This window comes from Bombina bombina, chromosome 2 (genome assembly GCF_027579735.1).
Source record: "Bombina bombina isolate aBomBom1 chromosome 2, aBomBom1.pri, whole genome shotgun sequence".
NCBI classification, from domain to species: Eukaryota; Metazoa; Chordata; class Amphibia; order Anura; family Bombinatoridae; genus Bombina; species Bombina bombina.
This window is the reverse complement of record NC_069500.1, coordinates 1,038,810,818-1,038,824,096: the sequence shown is the minus strand read 5'-3', so window position 1 is coordinate 1,038,824,096 and position 13,279 is coordinate 1,038,810,818. Positions and strand designations below refer to the sequence as shown.

Below are 13,279 nucleotides of genomic sequence, written 5' to 3'. Positions count from 1 at the left end.
GCAGTGCCCCCACATGTCTATATACAAGCCCCTCTCACCACAACCTCTATAACACAAATGCTGGGGCTGGATTTCTATATCTCCGAACCTAGTCGGGTGGAGGTACCACATAAAAGCCACCTTTATTTAATTCTCTTTAAGAGTTGCGTTATGTGAAAATGAGAGCCCATTGGTCAGACTATCAATCCAAGTTTTAAGGGGCCAAGAAGCATCTAAATCCTTTTCCCACTTTAACATTAGCAGAGACTTGTTCGTAGAAAATTTACTATTAAGTAAACGATAAATAATTGTTATCATACTTTTAGTGTATTCCGAAGTTAAGCATAAAGATTCGAAAGTGTTATTTATTGGGAATTTAAATAAAAGTATGTTTTGCATTCAGTTTATTCTAAAGGAATAGGGTGTGAGAGATCGCCAAAAATTTGCTCTGTAAGGGATATCTAAAGTTCCTTGGCGCCCAAAGGAGGCTTGACATCTGATCAGTTTCCAGTACATCAGCTTCAATATGTACCCATTGAGCGCTTTGTTCACCTTTAAACCAGTGTATGGTCTGGGCCAATCACGCTGTGTGGTAATATGATACTAAATCTGGAACACCAACTCCTCCATTTTCCTTATGGGTGCACATAATTTTATTAGTCTAGCTTTTTTTTACCCTGCCACACAAAGCGTAGTATGTCTCTCTGCAAGGCATTCAATTCTGAAAACGGTATCGACACTGGTAAAGATCGAAATAAATACAATAATTTCGGTAGTAATGTCATTTTAGTTGATACAATTCTGCCATACAGGGAGATCTTAAGTTTTAACCATTTCGCGATGAGGCGTCTGATGTGTTTAAACATAGGGATTTAGTTAGCTTGGTATAGGGTGTAAATGTTTGCAGGGAGATTTATCCCCAGGTATTTAAGAGTTTTGGGGGCCCATTTGAATGAGAAATTCAGCTCCAGAAGTTTTTATTGTATGTTTGGGTAATTTAATGCTTAAAGCCTCACATTTATCTTGATTCAACTTATAACTCGATGTCCTACTGAAGTGATGTATTAATGCATATAGAGGAGGAAGTGATAGGAGTGGCTTAGTTAATGACAGTATAACGTCATCTGCGAACAGAGATACTTTATATTCTTTTTGACCCACCATCAGTCCCGAGACATCCAGGTCATCTCTGATTTTCACCGCTACTGGCTCAATACAAAGAGTAAACAACAACGGAAATAGGGGGCAGCCCAGCCGTGTACCATTGTTGATGTGTATTGGTTTTGATTGGTATCCTGAAAGTTTAACAAAGGCCGTAGGGACTGAGTAAAGGGTAGCAAGGGCATCACAGAATTCGCCCTGCATGCCTATTTTTTTTTTTCAAAACGGCAAACCTATAGTCCCAGCTAATCCTATCGAACACCTTCTCTGCATCAAAGGAAAGAAACAGAAAAGGCGGTGGGATTGAGTCGATTGGCTAATATTTTAGTGAGTATCTTAATATCAATTAAGGAAATTGGTCTATAATTTTGGCAGTGTTGTTTGTTTGTTTGTTTTTACCCGGTTTTGGTATAACTGGCCATTAACATTTCTCTAGGGATTTCTATACCTTTCATAATGGAATTAAAAACCTGGGTCAACTGGGGAATCATAATATCTTGTAGGGATTTGTAGAAGACCCCAGAGTAACCATCTGGTCCAGGTGTTTTGGGGCTTTTTAGATTTTTTTTATGGCTGCTCTTACTTCCTCCTGAGTAATAGGAAAATTCAAAGATTTGAGTTTGTCTACCTGTCAGGGTTTTTTGTTTGCCATGTGCTGTTGGCAGCCATTTTCCTCACCTCTCTTGCTGACTCTGGTGCATACTGTGTGATGCTGCTTATTTCCTGCACTTCCTTTTATGGCCAGACTGGTGTACATCATCCATGTGATACAGGATGCAGTCTCAGAATTGTGATTTCATCACTTATTATTTAAAGGGCCTCTGTTCAGTATGCTTTGCCCTTGCGTTGTCTCAGACCTGTTTGTGAGAGCTCCTGTGTATTACCTGGCTGTCTGATATCCCTCCTGGTTCCTGATCCCTGGCTTGTTCCTGACTCTGATGTTCTCCTTGTTACTGATTCCGGCTTGTCTGACTACTCTCTTTGGCTCCTGACTCGGCTCGTCTGACTATTCGCCTTGGCTCCTGACTCGGCTCGTCTGACTACCAGCTCTGGTTTTGATTCCTGGCTTGTTATTTGACTTGTGGACTTTTTATTATTTTTTGCTATTAATAAAGATGTGATTATTTTTGCACTTCTCGTTTCAGTCTGATTCCTTGCATCCTGACACTACCGAAACATTTGGTAGTGAGCTCTGACCTAGAAAACTGTATAGTTCTTCCAACTTGTCTTTGCCTCTGTTAGGGTCGGGAAGGTTTAACAAACCATTATAAAAGTCAGCAAACGTATTGGCAATACAAAGAGGATCATTAGTGGATGTTCCATCTGGCCTCTTCAACTGTGGTACTGTGGTATTTCTAGTTAATTCCTTTAGCTTATTTGTTAGCATTTTGTCCGGCTTATTGCAGTAAATTTAATAGTGTGTGTCTATAATTTTAATGGACCTAATTGCTTCTTTATCTAATAATTGATTTATTTCAACATTCTTAGCTCTAAGCTGTTTCATATCTTTTTTGTTTGGGCTGTTGGTCATTTGACTTCTTAGTAAATTTGCCTCAGATTGCAGTTGTCAGCTTAGTCTTAGTTTGTGTATTCCTCCTACTCGAATCAGCATTTAGAAAACCCCTTACAAAAGCTTTTAAAGTGCCCCAAGCAAATAGGGGGTTAGAAGTGCTACCTTCATTGATTGAAATGAACTCAGAGATCTGTTGGTGGAGCTGTTGTAATAATACTTTTATCCTGTAGCAAGCCTGTATTTAATGTCCAGGATTTGATTCTGTTTGGGTTTAATACTCCAGATAAAGTGACTTCCACCATGGAATGGTCTGACCACGGACAGTTTAATATTGAAGCTTTTGTCAGGAGTGGTATCAAAATTTGGCTTGTGAAGATATAATCTATCCTAGAGTGTGAGTTATGCATTGGCGAAAAATATGTATAGTCTCTTGTGCTGTCATTTTATTGTTCTCCAACTATCAATGAGGTTGTGATCTGCTATAAAATCTTTTAAAGTATTATGGGAGGATCTACAGGTATTCTAAATCGACCCTTGTGCGGTACGGTCTAGCTTGGGGTCTAATGTAAGAGTAAAATCTCCCCCCCCCATAATAGTTTTATATTTCCTCCAGAGAGTTAGAAGTTTACTCACTTTTGTCATAAAGGTCGCTTGGTGATCATTAGGAGCATAAACATTAACTATTACTACTGGGATTTTCTGGATTAGACCTCTAATCAAGAGGTATCTCCCTTATTTATCAATGACTACTTCTTCCTCTTTGAAGTTTAAGGATGAGTGAAGGAGAACTGACCACACCCTTTTTTTATTACAGACTGCATGGTATTGAATGGGGTACAACCTGTCCCAGTATTTTGGGGTATATGTCTTGGTGAAGTGTGTTTCCTGTATCATGACTATCTGTGCCTTTCGCGCCTTGTAAGTGGAGATTGCCTTTTTCCTTTTAATATCGGAGTTAAGACCCCACGCATTATGAGATAGTATTTTAATAGACATCTTGGGAAATAGGGGGCATTATCACCATAGCAGTTGCCTCAAATAGTAAGGTCATGTAGGGCCCAATGTAACCCTGAAGGAAAATTTGTGGTGGAGAGCCAGGACTTACCAAATACAGAAGACCTCTGACTAGTAGATAGTATTCAACAGACAATGTATTCTGAAGGAAGTATGAAACATTGAATGTAATCTTAAGACAGTAAGAAGTAACCCGCAGATAACAATTACATATTAGCAAACGTAACAACATTAACAATAAATACAACTGGTTCAAATACTTCAGAACAATGAGAAACAATTGAATTCTCATAAATGTATTAGGATTCTCAACCTGGGGAGTTTAGTGAGATGTGTGGGAAGGCAGGTCTTATAGTGTATATAATGCAATATGTATCTGCTCATATTCCCTTGATAGTTATTATGTAGCATGATGGGGATAAGAACAGGAAAGGGAGTGAGTGGTAGTAGGAAGAAGAGGGGAGGGGGAATAGGATGGGGGATGTGGGGAAGGGGATGGGGGATAGGGTGGGGGATGTGGGGAAGGGGAGGGTGGGGGGGTAGCTCCTGAGAAGAGCATGAATGCTTATGGATACATTAGAACATTTAGGTATATGTTATACCCGTAACAAGTTTAAACTCTTAACGAAAAATTACAAACACAAACAGTCAATCTAAAATTAGCTTAAATAGAAGTTTCTCCAGTGGAGGTTGGGACCAAAATATGGCCCACTTTACCAATTATGCTGTGAACGAGAAAATACTCAACACTTTGTCCTCTGTCATCAGGTTGGCGGGACTTCCTCTTCGCTGAGTGGATCAGAGTCCATATTGGTGCTAGGATATGACTTTGATTTTTTTAGATTTTCTGGCTTTTTATACTGGTGTCCATTCACGATGAAAAGTCTTCTTTTGAGGATTTGGGATCGTTGGAGTGGAGGGGGATTCAAGGTGGATCTGTAAACGCTGCAGCATAGCCAATCCCTCTTCTAATGTGGAGCAGGTGTGGTTGATATTTTGATGAGAGAATATAAGTTTAAAAGGGTAGTTCCACCTGTATTTGATCTGCGCTGTAGTGAGAGCTGTTGTAATTGGTTTGAGTTCTCTACGCTTCCGTAGGGTGAGAGGAGCAATGTCGGCAAATATTTGAATTGGGTGGGTCTCAAAGGGGATGTGCTGCTTTGCTCTGGCTGCTTTGAGGATAAGTTCATTTATATGAAAGTAATGGAGTTTAAGTATAATGTCTCTTGTTAATGATTGTTGGGGTTTAGTTAAAGCTCTATGTACTCTGTCCATGAGAAACATCTCAGATTCGATCTCTGGTACAAGTTGATGGAAAAGCTTAGTCATGGTTTCTTTTAGATTTTTATATGATTCTGGTAAGTTCCTAATGCGTAGGTTAGATCTACGAGATCTATTTTCAAGATCTTCAATTTGTTCTTCTAGCTTGCCAATGTAGTCAGCATGTGCTGATAAGGAATTTTGGATCTGCGGAATTTCCTCTGCTATGTTGTCTGTTTTCTCTTGAAGTTCCGCTTTGCGGCTGCCAATATCTTTGATGTCTTGTATCAAATCCGATAAAGCAGTTTTTAGTTCTTCCTGAAATAAAGATTTTATTTGTGACAAAAGTTCTTTATTTTGAGAGTTCATTATGCTTGGTGCAGTTATTTCAGTTGTGCTTGCATATTCATGTTGTCGCTAGTGAAAGGGGGAACCCTTTTCCAGTTGTTTCTGCTTTAGTTGTGATTTATTGAGACATTCTTTAACAGTTTGTGTTTTTTGTTCTTCATCTTGTCTGCTTTAATAGGGGATTATAAATATAACTGAAGTATAATTTACAAGCCGACAGAGCTTGTAGGCGTATCTCAGGAGCTAGGTTATTAACGTTATAATTTCAAATATGCCACTTCATATTGAGTGATATTATACTTTATTTGTGCGGGATCTCGAGGGTTAAGAGAACCTGCCATCTCTCCTGTCCCCAGGTTTATTAGTTCTTCATTGTTGAGTCTCTGGAGGGTTGTGGAATTAAAGTTGAAACCAGAGGTTTCTATGTGTTTATTGAGCTGTTCCTTTGTCTTATGACTTTAGACCTCTTATAATACCCTTCTGGCAGCTGCCAAAAAGCAGTTATATAAACTTCCTGATCAGGCTAAAGGGATAGTAGATGTTGTTTTTTCCTTTTTTGTTTAAAGGTCTTAGAAGGAACTTATGTGCTTTATGTAAGGACTTTTACATGTGTGTTCGATCTTTTAAACTGATGATATTATGCAGCTAGGCTTATATGTTAATCGCATAATATAGCACAGATCTCTGTTCAGTTTTGAGAGCTGCAACATGCCAGTGACGCAGCTGAATAGGAATGTTTTGTCTGGTCAAGATGGCGTCTTTCCCCGCCAAAATTTACTATTATTGAAAGCAAAGTTATGATCTATCACCAGACCTGTTATTATGTAAAACAATTATTGGTTTGAGTTTGAGTCCCAAATTAATAAGCGCTATTTCACTGCCCTCTCAGTGTTACTTTCCCACCACAGCTCCCTCTCTTACCAACCTGAAGTGCCAGATGTTTGTGAAGTACAGATTTCCTGAGAGCCGCGATGCGTTCCATTTCAAACGCACTATCCGGTCACTGTGGCTTAGTGGTCCCTGGGTCTTCCGAGAACAAAAGTATTTTTCTTGGGTCTTTATGCCTCGTCCAGCTGTCGGAGCGGAGCCCCGACCGTCCGGCTACTATAAGTGATCCAGAAGTACACTGATGAACGGGGCTCGCAGCTGTTCTCTAATGAAGTCCGCAGGCTTCTTCCACTGTTCTCCTGCAATGTGACCAATTTTAGGAGACTAGACCCAGATGATATGCTGCGATTTTTATTAGTTTTTTTACTCTGTCTATACGGAGCTCACAGCAAACACGTCTTCCTCCCCTGGCTGCTGGCCACACCCCTCCATGTATGCTTATTTATAAAGAAATGCAGGGAAAATATCAGGCCCAATTATTTTCTCGATAGTTTGTGGTTTTTTAAAGGGACATGAAACCCATTTTTTTTTTCATGATTACGACAGAGCCCACTATTTTTTTTTTCCAATTTACTTCTATTATCAAATGTGCTTTGTTCTCATGTTATTCCTTGTTGAAGATATATCTAGGTAGGTAGTATGCACATGCCTAGAGCACTACGTTAAAGGAAATAGTGCTGCCATCTAGTGCTCTTGCTAATGTATAACATTGTTGCTGAACTACTGCCATATACTGCTACAGAGACGTGCATGCTCCTAAACTTACCTTCCTTCTTTTCAACAAACGATAACAAGGAAAACAAAGAAAATGTGATAATAGAAGTAATATAAAAAGTTATTTAAAATTGTATATTCTATCTGAATCATGAACAAACATTTTTGGTTTTTATGTCCCTTTAAGATGCTTTTGAAAAAGCAAGCAGCATTATGTTTGAAAACTGGGGCCAGTAGAAGCAGTGGTGAGAAATTGGTGTGGTTTTACTTTTTTTAAAACGTTGTGTTTGCCTAGAGACATAAAAAGGAGGCAATCTTGGTGGCGTGTCTGTGCAGTGATCCTGAGTGGTCGTACTTCCTAAGAGCACCAGTCAATTATCTAGTAATCCGCTGATTATTGGCACCACCCTACAGCTAAATTACCTAGACTGTCTACTCTATTAAAGCCTTGCATCATGAGTTAAATATCCTATCATTTTCAAACTGGATCAGACGTTATAGGTCTGAAGCGGTGGCTTACTACAGGTTGCGCTTTCCTACTCGGTGTACCGAGGTACTTGGCTATAGCTGGACTAAAATAACCCCTAACACGGCATTTCTATACTCGCAATCATAATAATACCATAGTCGCCAAACTACTAAACCATATACAGTCACTTCCAAAGATGACCAATATGACAGGGGAGGTTTTACTGCAATGACTTGATGCGCACTACTCAAAATTTGAAATGCTTATACAGAATATATTTGACAAAACTCTGATAGATAACATGATGCAACTTGCTGTCGACAATCTGATACCTATTGGCGACTTTTTCTGGGCCTAAGGATATGAAGCACCCGGCGCAATTATGCAGTATAAGGGAAAAAACAAGGCAGAGAGCATAAGCCTTTTGACTCACAACCATTTCTACATACTGCATTATCCCCGACTTCTACAACAGCCTAATTACATTCCTAGCTTTAACAACGGGCTTAAAGTGACATGAAACCCCAAATTTTTCTTTCATGAGTTAGAACATACATTTTTAAACAACTTTCCATTTTACCTCTGTTATCAAATTTGCTTCTCTTGGTAACATTAATTGAAGGAGCAGCAATGCACTAGTGGTTTCTAACTGAACACATTGGGTGAGCCAATGACAATCGGTATGTGAATGCAGCCACCAATTAGCAGCTAGAACCTTACTAGATAAACCTTTCAGCAATGGATAACAAGAGAAGGAAGCAAATTTAAATAATAGATGTGAATTGGAAAGTTGTTTAAAATTGTATTCTCTGTCTAAATCATGAATGTCTAATTATGACTTTACTGTCCCTTTAAAGGTCAGAATAAGTAAGTCTCCTCTACTTCAATACAGATGGACACATATTGATCTTGCCCAGTAGAAATCGGTAAGAAGATAAATTTGGAGGTAACACTTCCATAGATCTGGACTGCTGCTGATGGAACTGCACAGTATATGGCAAACACTGGGTCTGTACATGTATCTTCAATACAGACCCATACAGACAAGGATTACATTTATAAAACAACAAGCTTGCAGACTACCGCCCCAATTATCATATTTACTTGCCGTGGCCCCCGGGAACTTTAACAAAAACCGAGACCCTCTATTTCTCCAGGAAAACTCATTTATCAACTCAAAGGAACTCGCTATATACAATTCCAAGTTGTGATTGGTTATCAGCCCTGATTCAGAATTATAAATGAGTATAGATAAAGTATATATACCTTATTCTTGCTATGATGAATTTCACTCTGAGAATGTAATTAAGCACATTCTTTTTTTTCCTTTTTCTCACTATCATAATGTTGTTTTGACAGTGTTTGAAATTAAAAAAAAGGTTAATTAGAAGCCAACTAATATTTTTTTGGCTTTATCTATATCCATTCCATAATTTGATGTGTGCATCATATTCACTAAGGTTATATATTAAGTGGTGTTTTTTAAAAGATGCTATGACTGTTTTTCATGCTGTTTTCTGATATAGTTTGCTGTTTTTTCTGTTTAAAATCTTAGGCCTAGATTTAGAGTTCGGCGTTATCCGTAAAAACCAGCGTTAGAGGCTCCTAACGCGGGTTTCTTACGCACTCCGGTATTTAGAGTTTATTTACCGCCACTCAAAATACACCTAACGCTCACCTTTCTACCGCCACCTCAGACCCAGTAGTAAACATATACCGCAAAAAAAAAAATCCACGAATCACAAAACAAATATTACACAAAGTACACTTACACTCATACAAACACAACACTATCTTTATTTTTCTTTTTTTTTTTTTTTTCATTAAAATACAAAGGATTAAAGTTGCGAGATCTCGGGTGTTTGAAAAAAATCCACACAAATCCATTTTCCCATTGACTTACATAGACACACGGGAAAAGACCCTCATATACCTACATCTAACTAATAACATTATCACAAACATACACTCATCGATGCATACAAACAATATACACCACATGACATACACAAAATTTTTATTTATTACAAAAAGAACACGATTTAGCGACTTTTTCACACAAGATCATGACGTCACTCACTTTACGAGGAAAACCAGTCTTAGAAAAAAAAAAGAGAAATATTTGGAGCCTCCATTGACTTCTATTGGGAAGACGTGCTCGTGCACGCGAAACCCTCATTTCCCTAACGCACGCAAATAGCGTAGACTGAAAAACTCCAAATACCAGCGCTAGAAAATACATGATTTCATGCGTTAGACCTAGCGATGATAAATAGATCAAGAAATGACTATTTCCCTATGGTGGACATATGGTTTTTAATATTAAATATTCACCACACCATAAATATTTTTAACACTTTTAGATTACATCAACTAAAAATCTCCATCACTAGTAACACATTATTATTTCAATAAAATTACATTTACAATTAAAATAAAATTCAATACACATTTCTGGATTCACAAACACTACACAATGGGAAACATCTCTCATTTACCTTTATTATTGCATTTCAGTTATTCAACTCATATGCTTGCAGCAACTGCATATCTACATAGGCTTAACACATAATCACTCATGGATGCACATACATTACGTTTAACATTCACTCATACATGTGCATTCAAATGATGGGGGACAAACACATTACATTCTCTACAGGAATCACAAAACACAACATATGGATTTGACTGTACTTGTAACATCATGATTCCATCACCAGAAACCATTAGGAATTACGTACAAGAAGAACATCATTACACCAGATTACAGATGTCACTTTATGGGAAGGAACAACAATGCCAGACCGCTATATACAAGTCAGCATATGTGGGACACAATCACAATATATACGTACATGTACATAACACGCATCACCCATCACGCAACCACAAAGCACACATTTAGATTTTATTCAGCACACAATAACAATGTAGCACAATACAACAACACAATGAGGATTTCACAACTACATAGGCAGGGTAATAATATCATGACGTCATTACAAGATTCAACCATACACATCACAGATTCACCACTGTACCGCCCCTTTAGGAACTTTAACACTCAATACAGCTATCCAAACATGTGATCAATGTCCCGGCTTCCGGTGGGAGGAGCACGCTGAAGTAACACGCGCTCTGTCAGCTCTGTGAGAAGGAGCTGATTTTTTTCAACACCCCGCTAACACAGGCTCCTATTGCCGGGGGTGAGAGCCCTGCTTGGGGAGGACGTACCATCCATAGACGGAAGCCGCTATAGCTAATACAGGCCGGGTGGTACTGGCCGCGAGACACACGCAGTAGGTCATACACCGAAGAGCAATCGGAAGAGCGTCGGAAGCCTCGACTCAGACCGGAGGTTACTGCTATAAGCAGGTGCGATAGAGGCTGGATTCAGCAACAGAGGCAAGGAAGTCTAGCTGCCCCCCCTTCACCCGGAGACAGACGGGAGGTGTCTCGCTTGGACCCGAGGTCGGGAAGGAGCAGCGGCCGAGATGGCCACATGCTGGTGAACGCAAGTATTAAAAAGACGCTAAGAATATAAAGTAGCATCATGTGTGTATAGATCACTGTGTGTGTCTGTGGGAGGACAGTGAATTTTGTCTATATCTGACTGACTTCAAAAACTTGTTACCTTAACACCGGCTAAGTGGATAAAGAGACATTTACACATCAAAACAAAGTAAAAATCTGTACTAAGCCCTAAACTCCAAACTGCCACCCCGAAGGGAGGGGAGCAGGAAAGGAGGAAGGGGGAAAGACGTTTTTATTTGAACCCTACTGATAGACGGAACTGAAGGTTTAAATAAATAAAAACCTATAAGCAGGTCATACTTGCACTATGTAATGGTATAAATTAGAGTTGCTGCACCTAACATACGTATAAAGGCAAAAGGCAGAAAAAAAAAAAAAAAGTGATCTTTCAATCCTCCCTCATCTTCTGTGAAATACTGACTATATATGTTTGCCCCACTCAAAGAAGGAGACACAGGGGAGAGGGACATACGATAAAAGCATAGCAGAAGAGTAGGGGGATTTGGCCCCCTTGTTTTGTGTGTCTTGTGGGTCTTTCCTCTCCTGTTTTCTGTATTGGTTGAATTTAATTCATCAAACCAACAAAAGTGGTGACATTCTAAAAGCAGCGGGACTATCTCAGAACAAGACAAATATATTAGCAAGGATGATTTTGTGCAGTATATGCTGAACTTCAAGCCAGTGGATATTATCAAAAGAAGGAAGAAAGACTCCACTTATAATCGTTTTTTTTTAACAGATCCTGGGAAAATTACCTGCTGTCATAAGCAGAAAAGCATGAACTCTTGTCAAGTCTAATATATTGGTAGACTTTCATATGCAGGGAATTTACCGTATACCCCAGCATGCTATAGAGGTTACAAATGCTAGATTGGCAGTAATTTATAGGGAGCAAGCGATATATACAGGAAAGGATATTGTTGTGATCAATTCTGTGCTAAGTAGTGGTGACTTGTACTGGTTATGTGTTTATGTTGTTTGCAAAAAAAAAAAAAAAAAAAAAAAAGGGAGAAAAAGGGAAAAAGCTAAAACAGGTGGCTTAATAATATCTCGCTAAGATTGGTCAGTTAAGGGAAAGGAGGTAAAGAAAGAAAAGGAAAAACGCTAACTAGCTAATTGGTAACATAGGGGTATTTAATCTAAGAACTTCCCTCCTTTTCTGGAATTACAGCTAAAATTGTTGAACAAACAAGTATGCAAATGTGAGATTGCTTTCTTTTTTTTTGCGCAGAAAAACGTTTAATATAAATACAGAAGGTGAACTTAAGTTACTGGGTCAAGAAGGGTATCCATTAGTTAAAAACTTAAAGGTTAACTACCATAAACTATTAAGGATTGTAGTGAAAGATTACGAGGTGGGAAATTAAACCAGAGACCTGGTAAAGGGTAACAATAATATATCTAGAAGGATGTTTGAATCCAAAACCCTCCTCTATATCTAAAGTCACTGAAAGGGCTGCTTGGCATTAGACATAAGTTGCTTTCTTCGTATGTTGAAGGTATTAAGTTAAGAGTAAGATAAACACAGGAAAAACGTGCAAGTTAAGAAAGTTTATTATTACGTAAAATCTAAGGGGGAGGAGGAAAAGAGAAAAGGGGAAAAACTCCTATATATATAGAGTGCTAGGGAATACAGTTAAGTTATAAAAGAAAATATTTAACCCAGATAAGCACTAGGCAAAAGGTTGTGTCATCGTATTTCTACCGATAGTTGGTCTAATGATTGTACAACAGGAGTAAATAAGACAGTATAAGGCAAGGTTCAACTCAAGTTGTTAGGCAATATTATAGGGTCACTAGGACTGTAAAACGGGTCTGGGGCCCCTGATCTGAGGATCAATTCTATTATCTTGTACGTATAGGGGTATATACCGAGCTGAGCCAGAGGTTGCACAGTAAGGGGCTACATCACATTATTTGGCATACATAGCCAGAGACACAAATAATTAACTCATTATCATTTATCACGAGCACATTCAGTCACATATATGTCACAAATTGGAAAACACTTGTTAGGGAAACCCTTATCTTTAATGAACAATTTTATTTAGAACAACACTAGTGGTGACACATTGACACATACTGCATACGAGCAGCCTGATCTTTCACTCTTTTTTTTTTTTTTTTTTTTTTTTTTTTTTTTTTCTCTCTTTTGTCGTGGTTTTCTTCCTGTTAGTCACGAGCACATTCAGTCACATATATGGATAAGTATATACCCAATCTCAAGACGAGGTCCCCAGCCATGCCAACTAAGAAAGATAAGAAAGCTAAGGCTACGCTGGAGACAGGATCAGAAGGTACAATGGAGATTTCCATTAACAATGCAGAAAAACAATTATCGAATAACTAGCTAGCTGATTTAATATTGCCCCAATTTGACTCCATTAAGAAGGAGA

The 13,279-nt window shown here is 38.5% G+C and overlaps 1 protein-coding gene across 6 annotated transcripts in view; it reads left to right on the top strand.

Annotated features, from left to right (window-relative positions):
- The window catches only part of MFSD8 (major facilitator superfamily domain containing 8), a 158,474-nt gene that overhangs the window by 28,109 nt on the left and 117,086 nt on the right, over window positions 1-13,279 (top strand). The window lies entirely within an intron of this gene.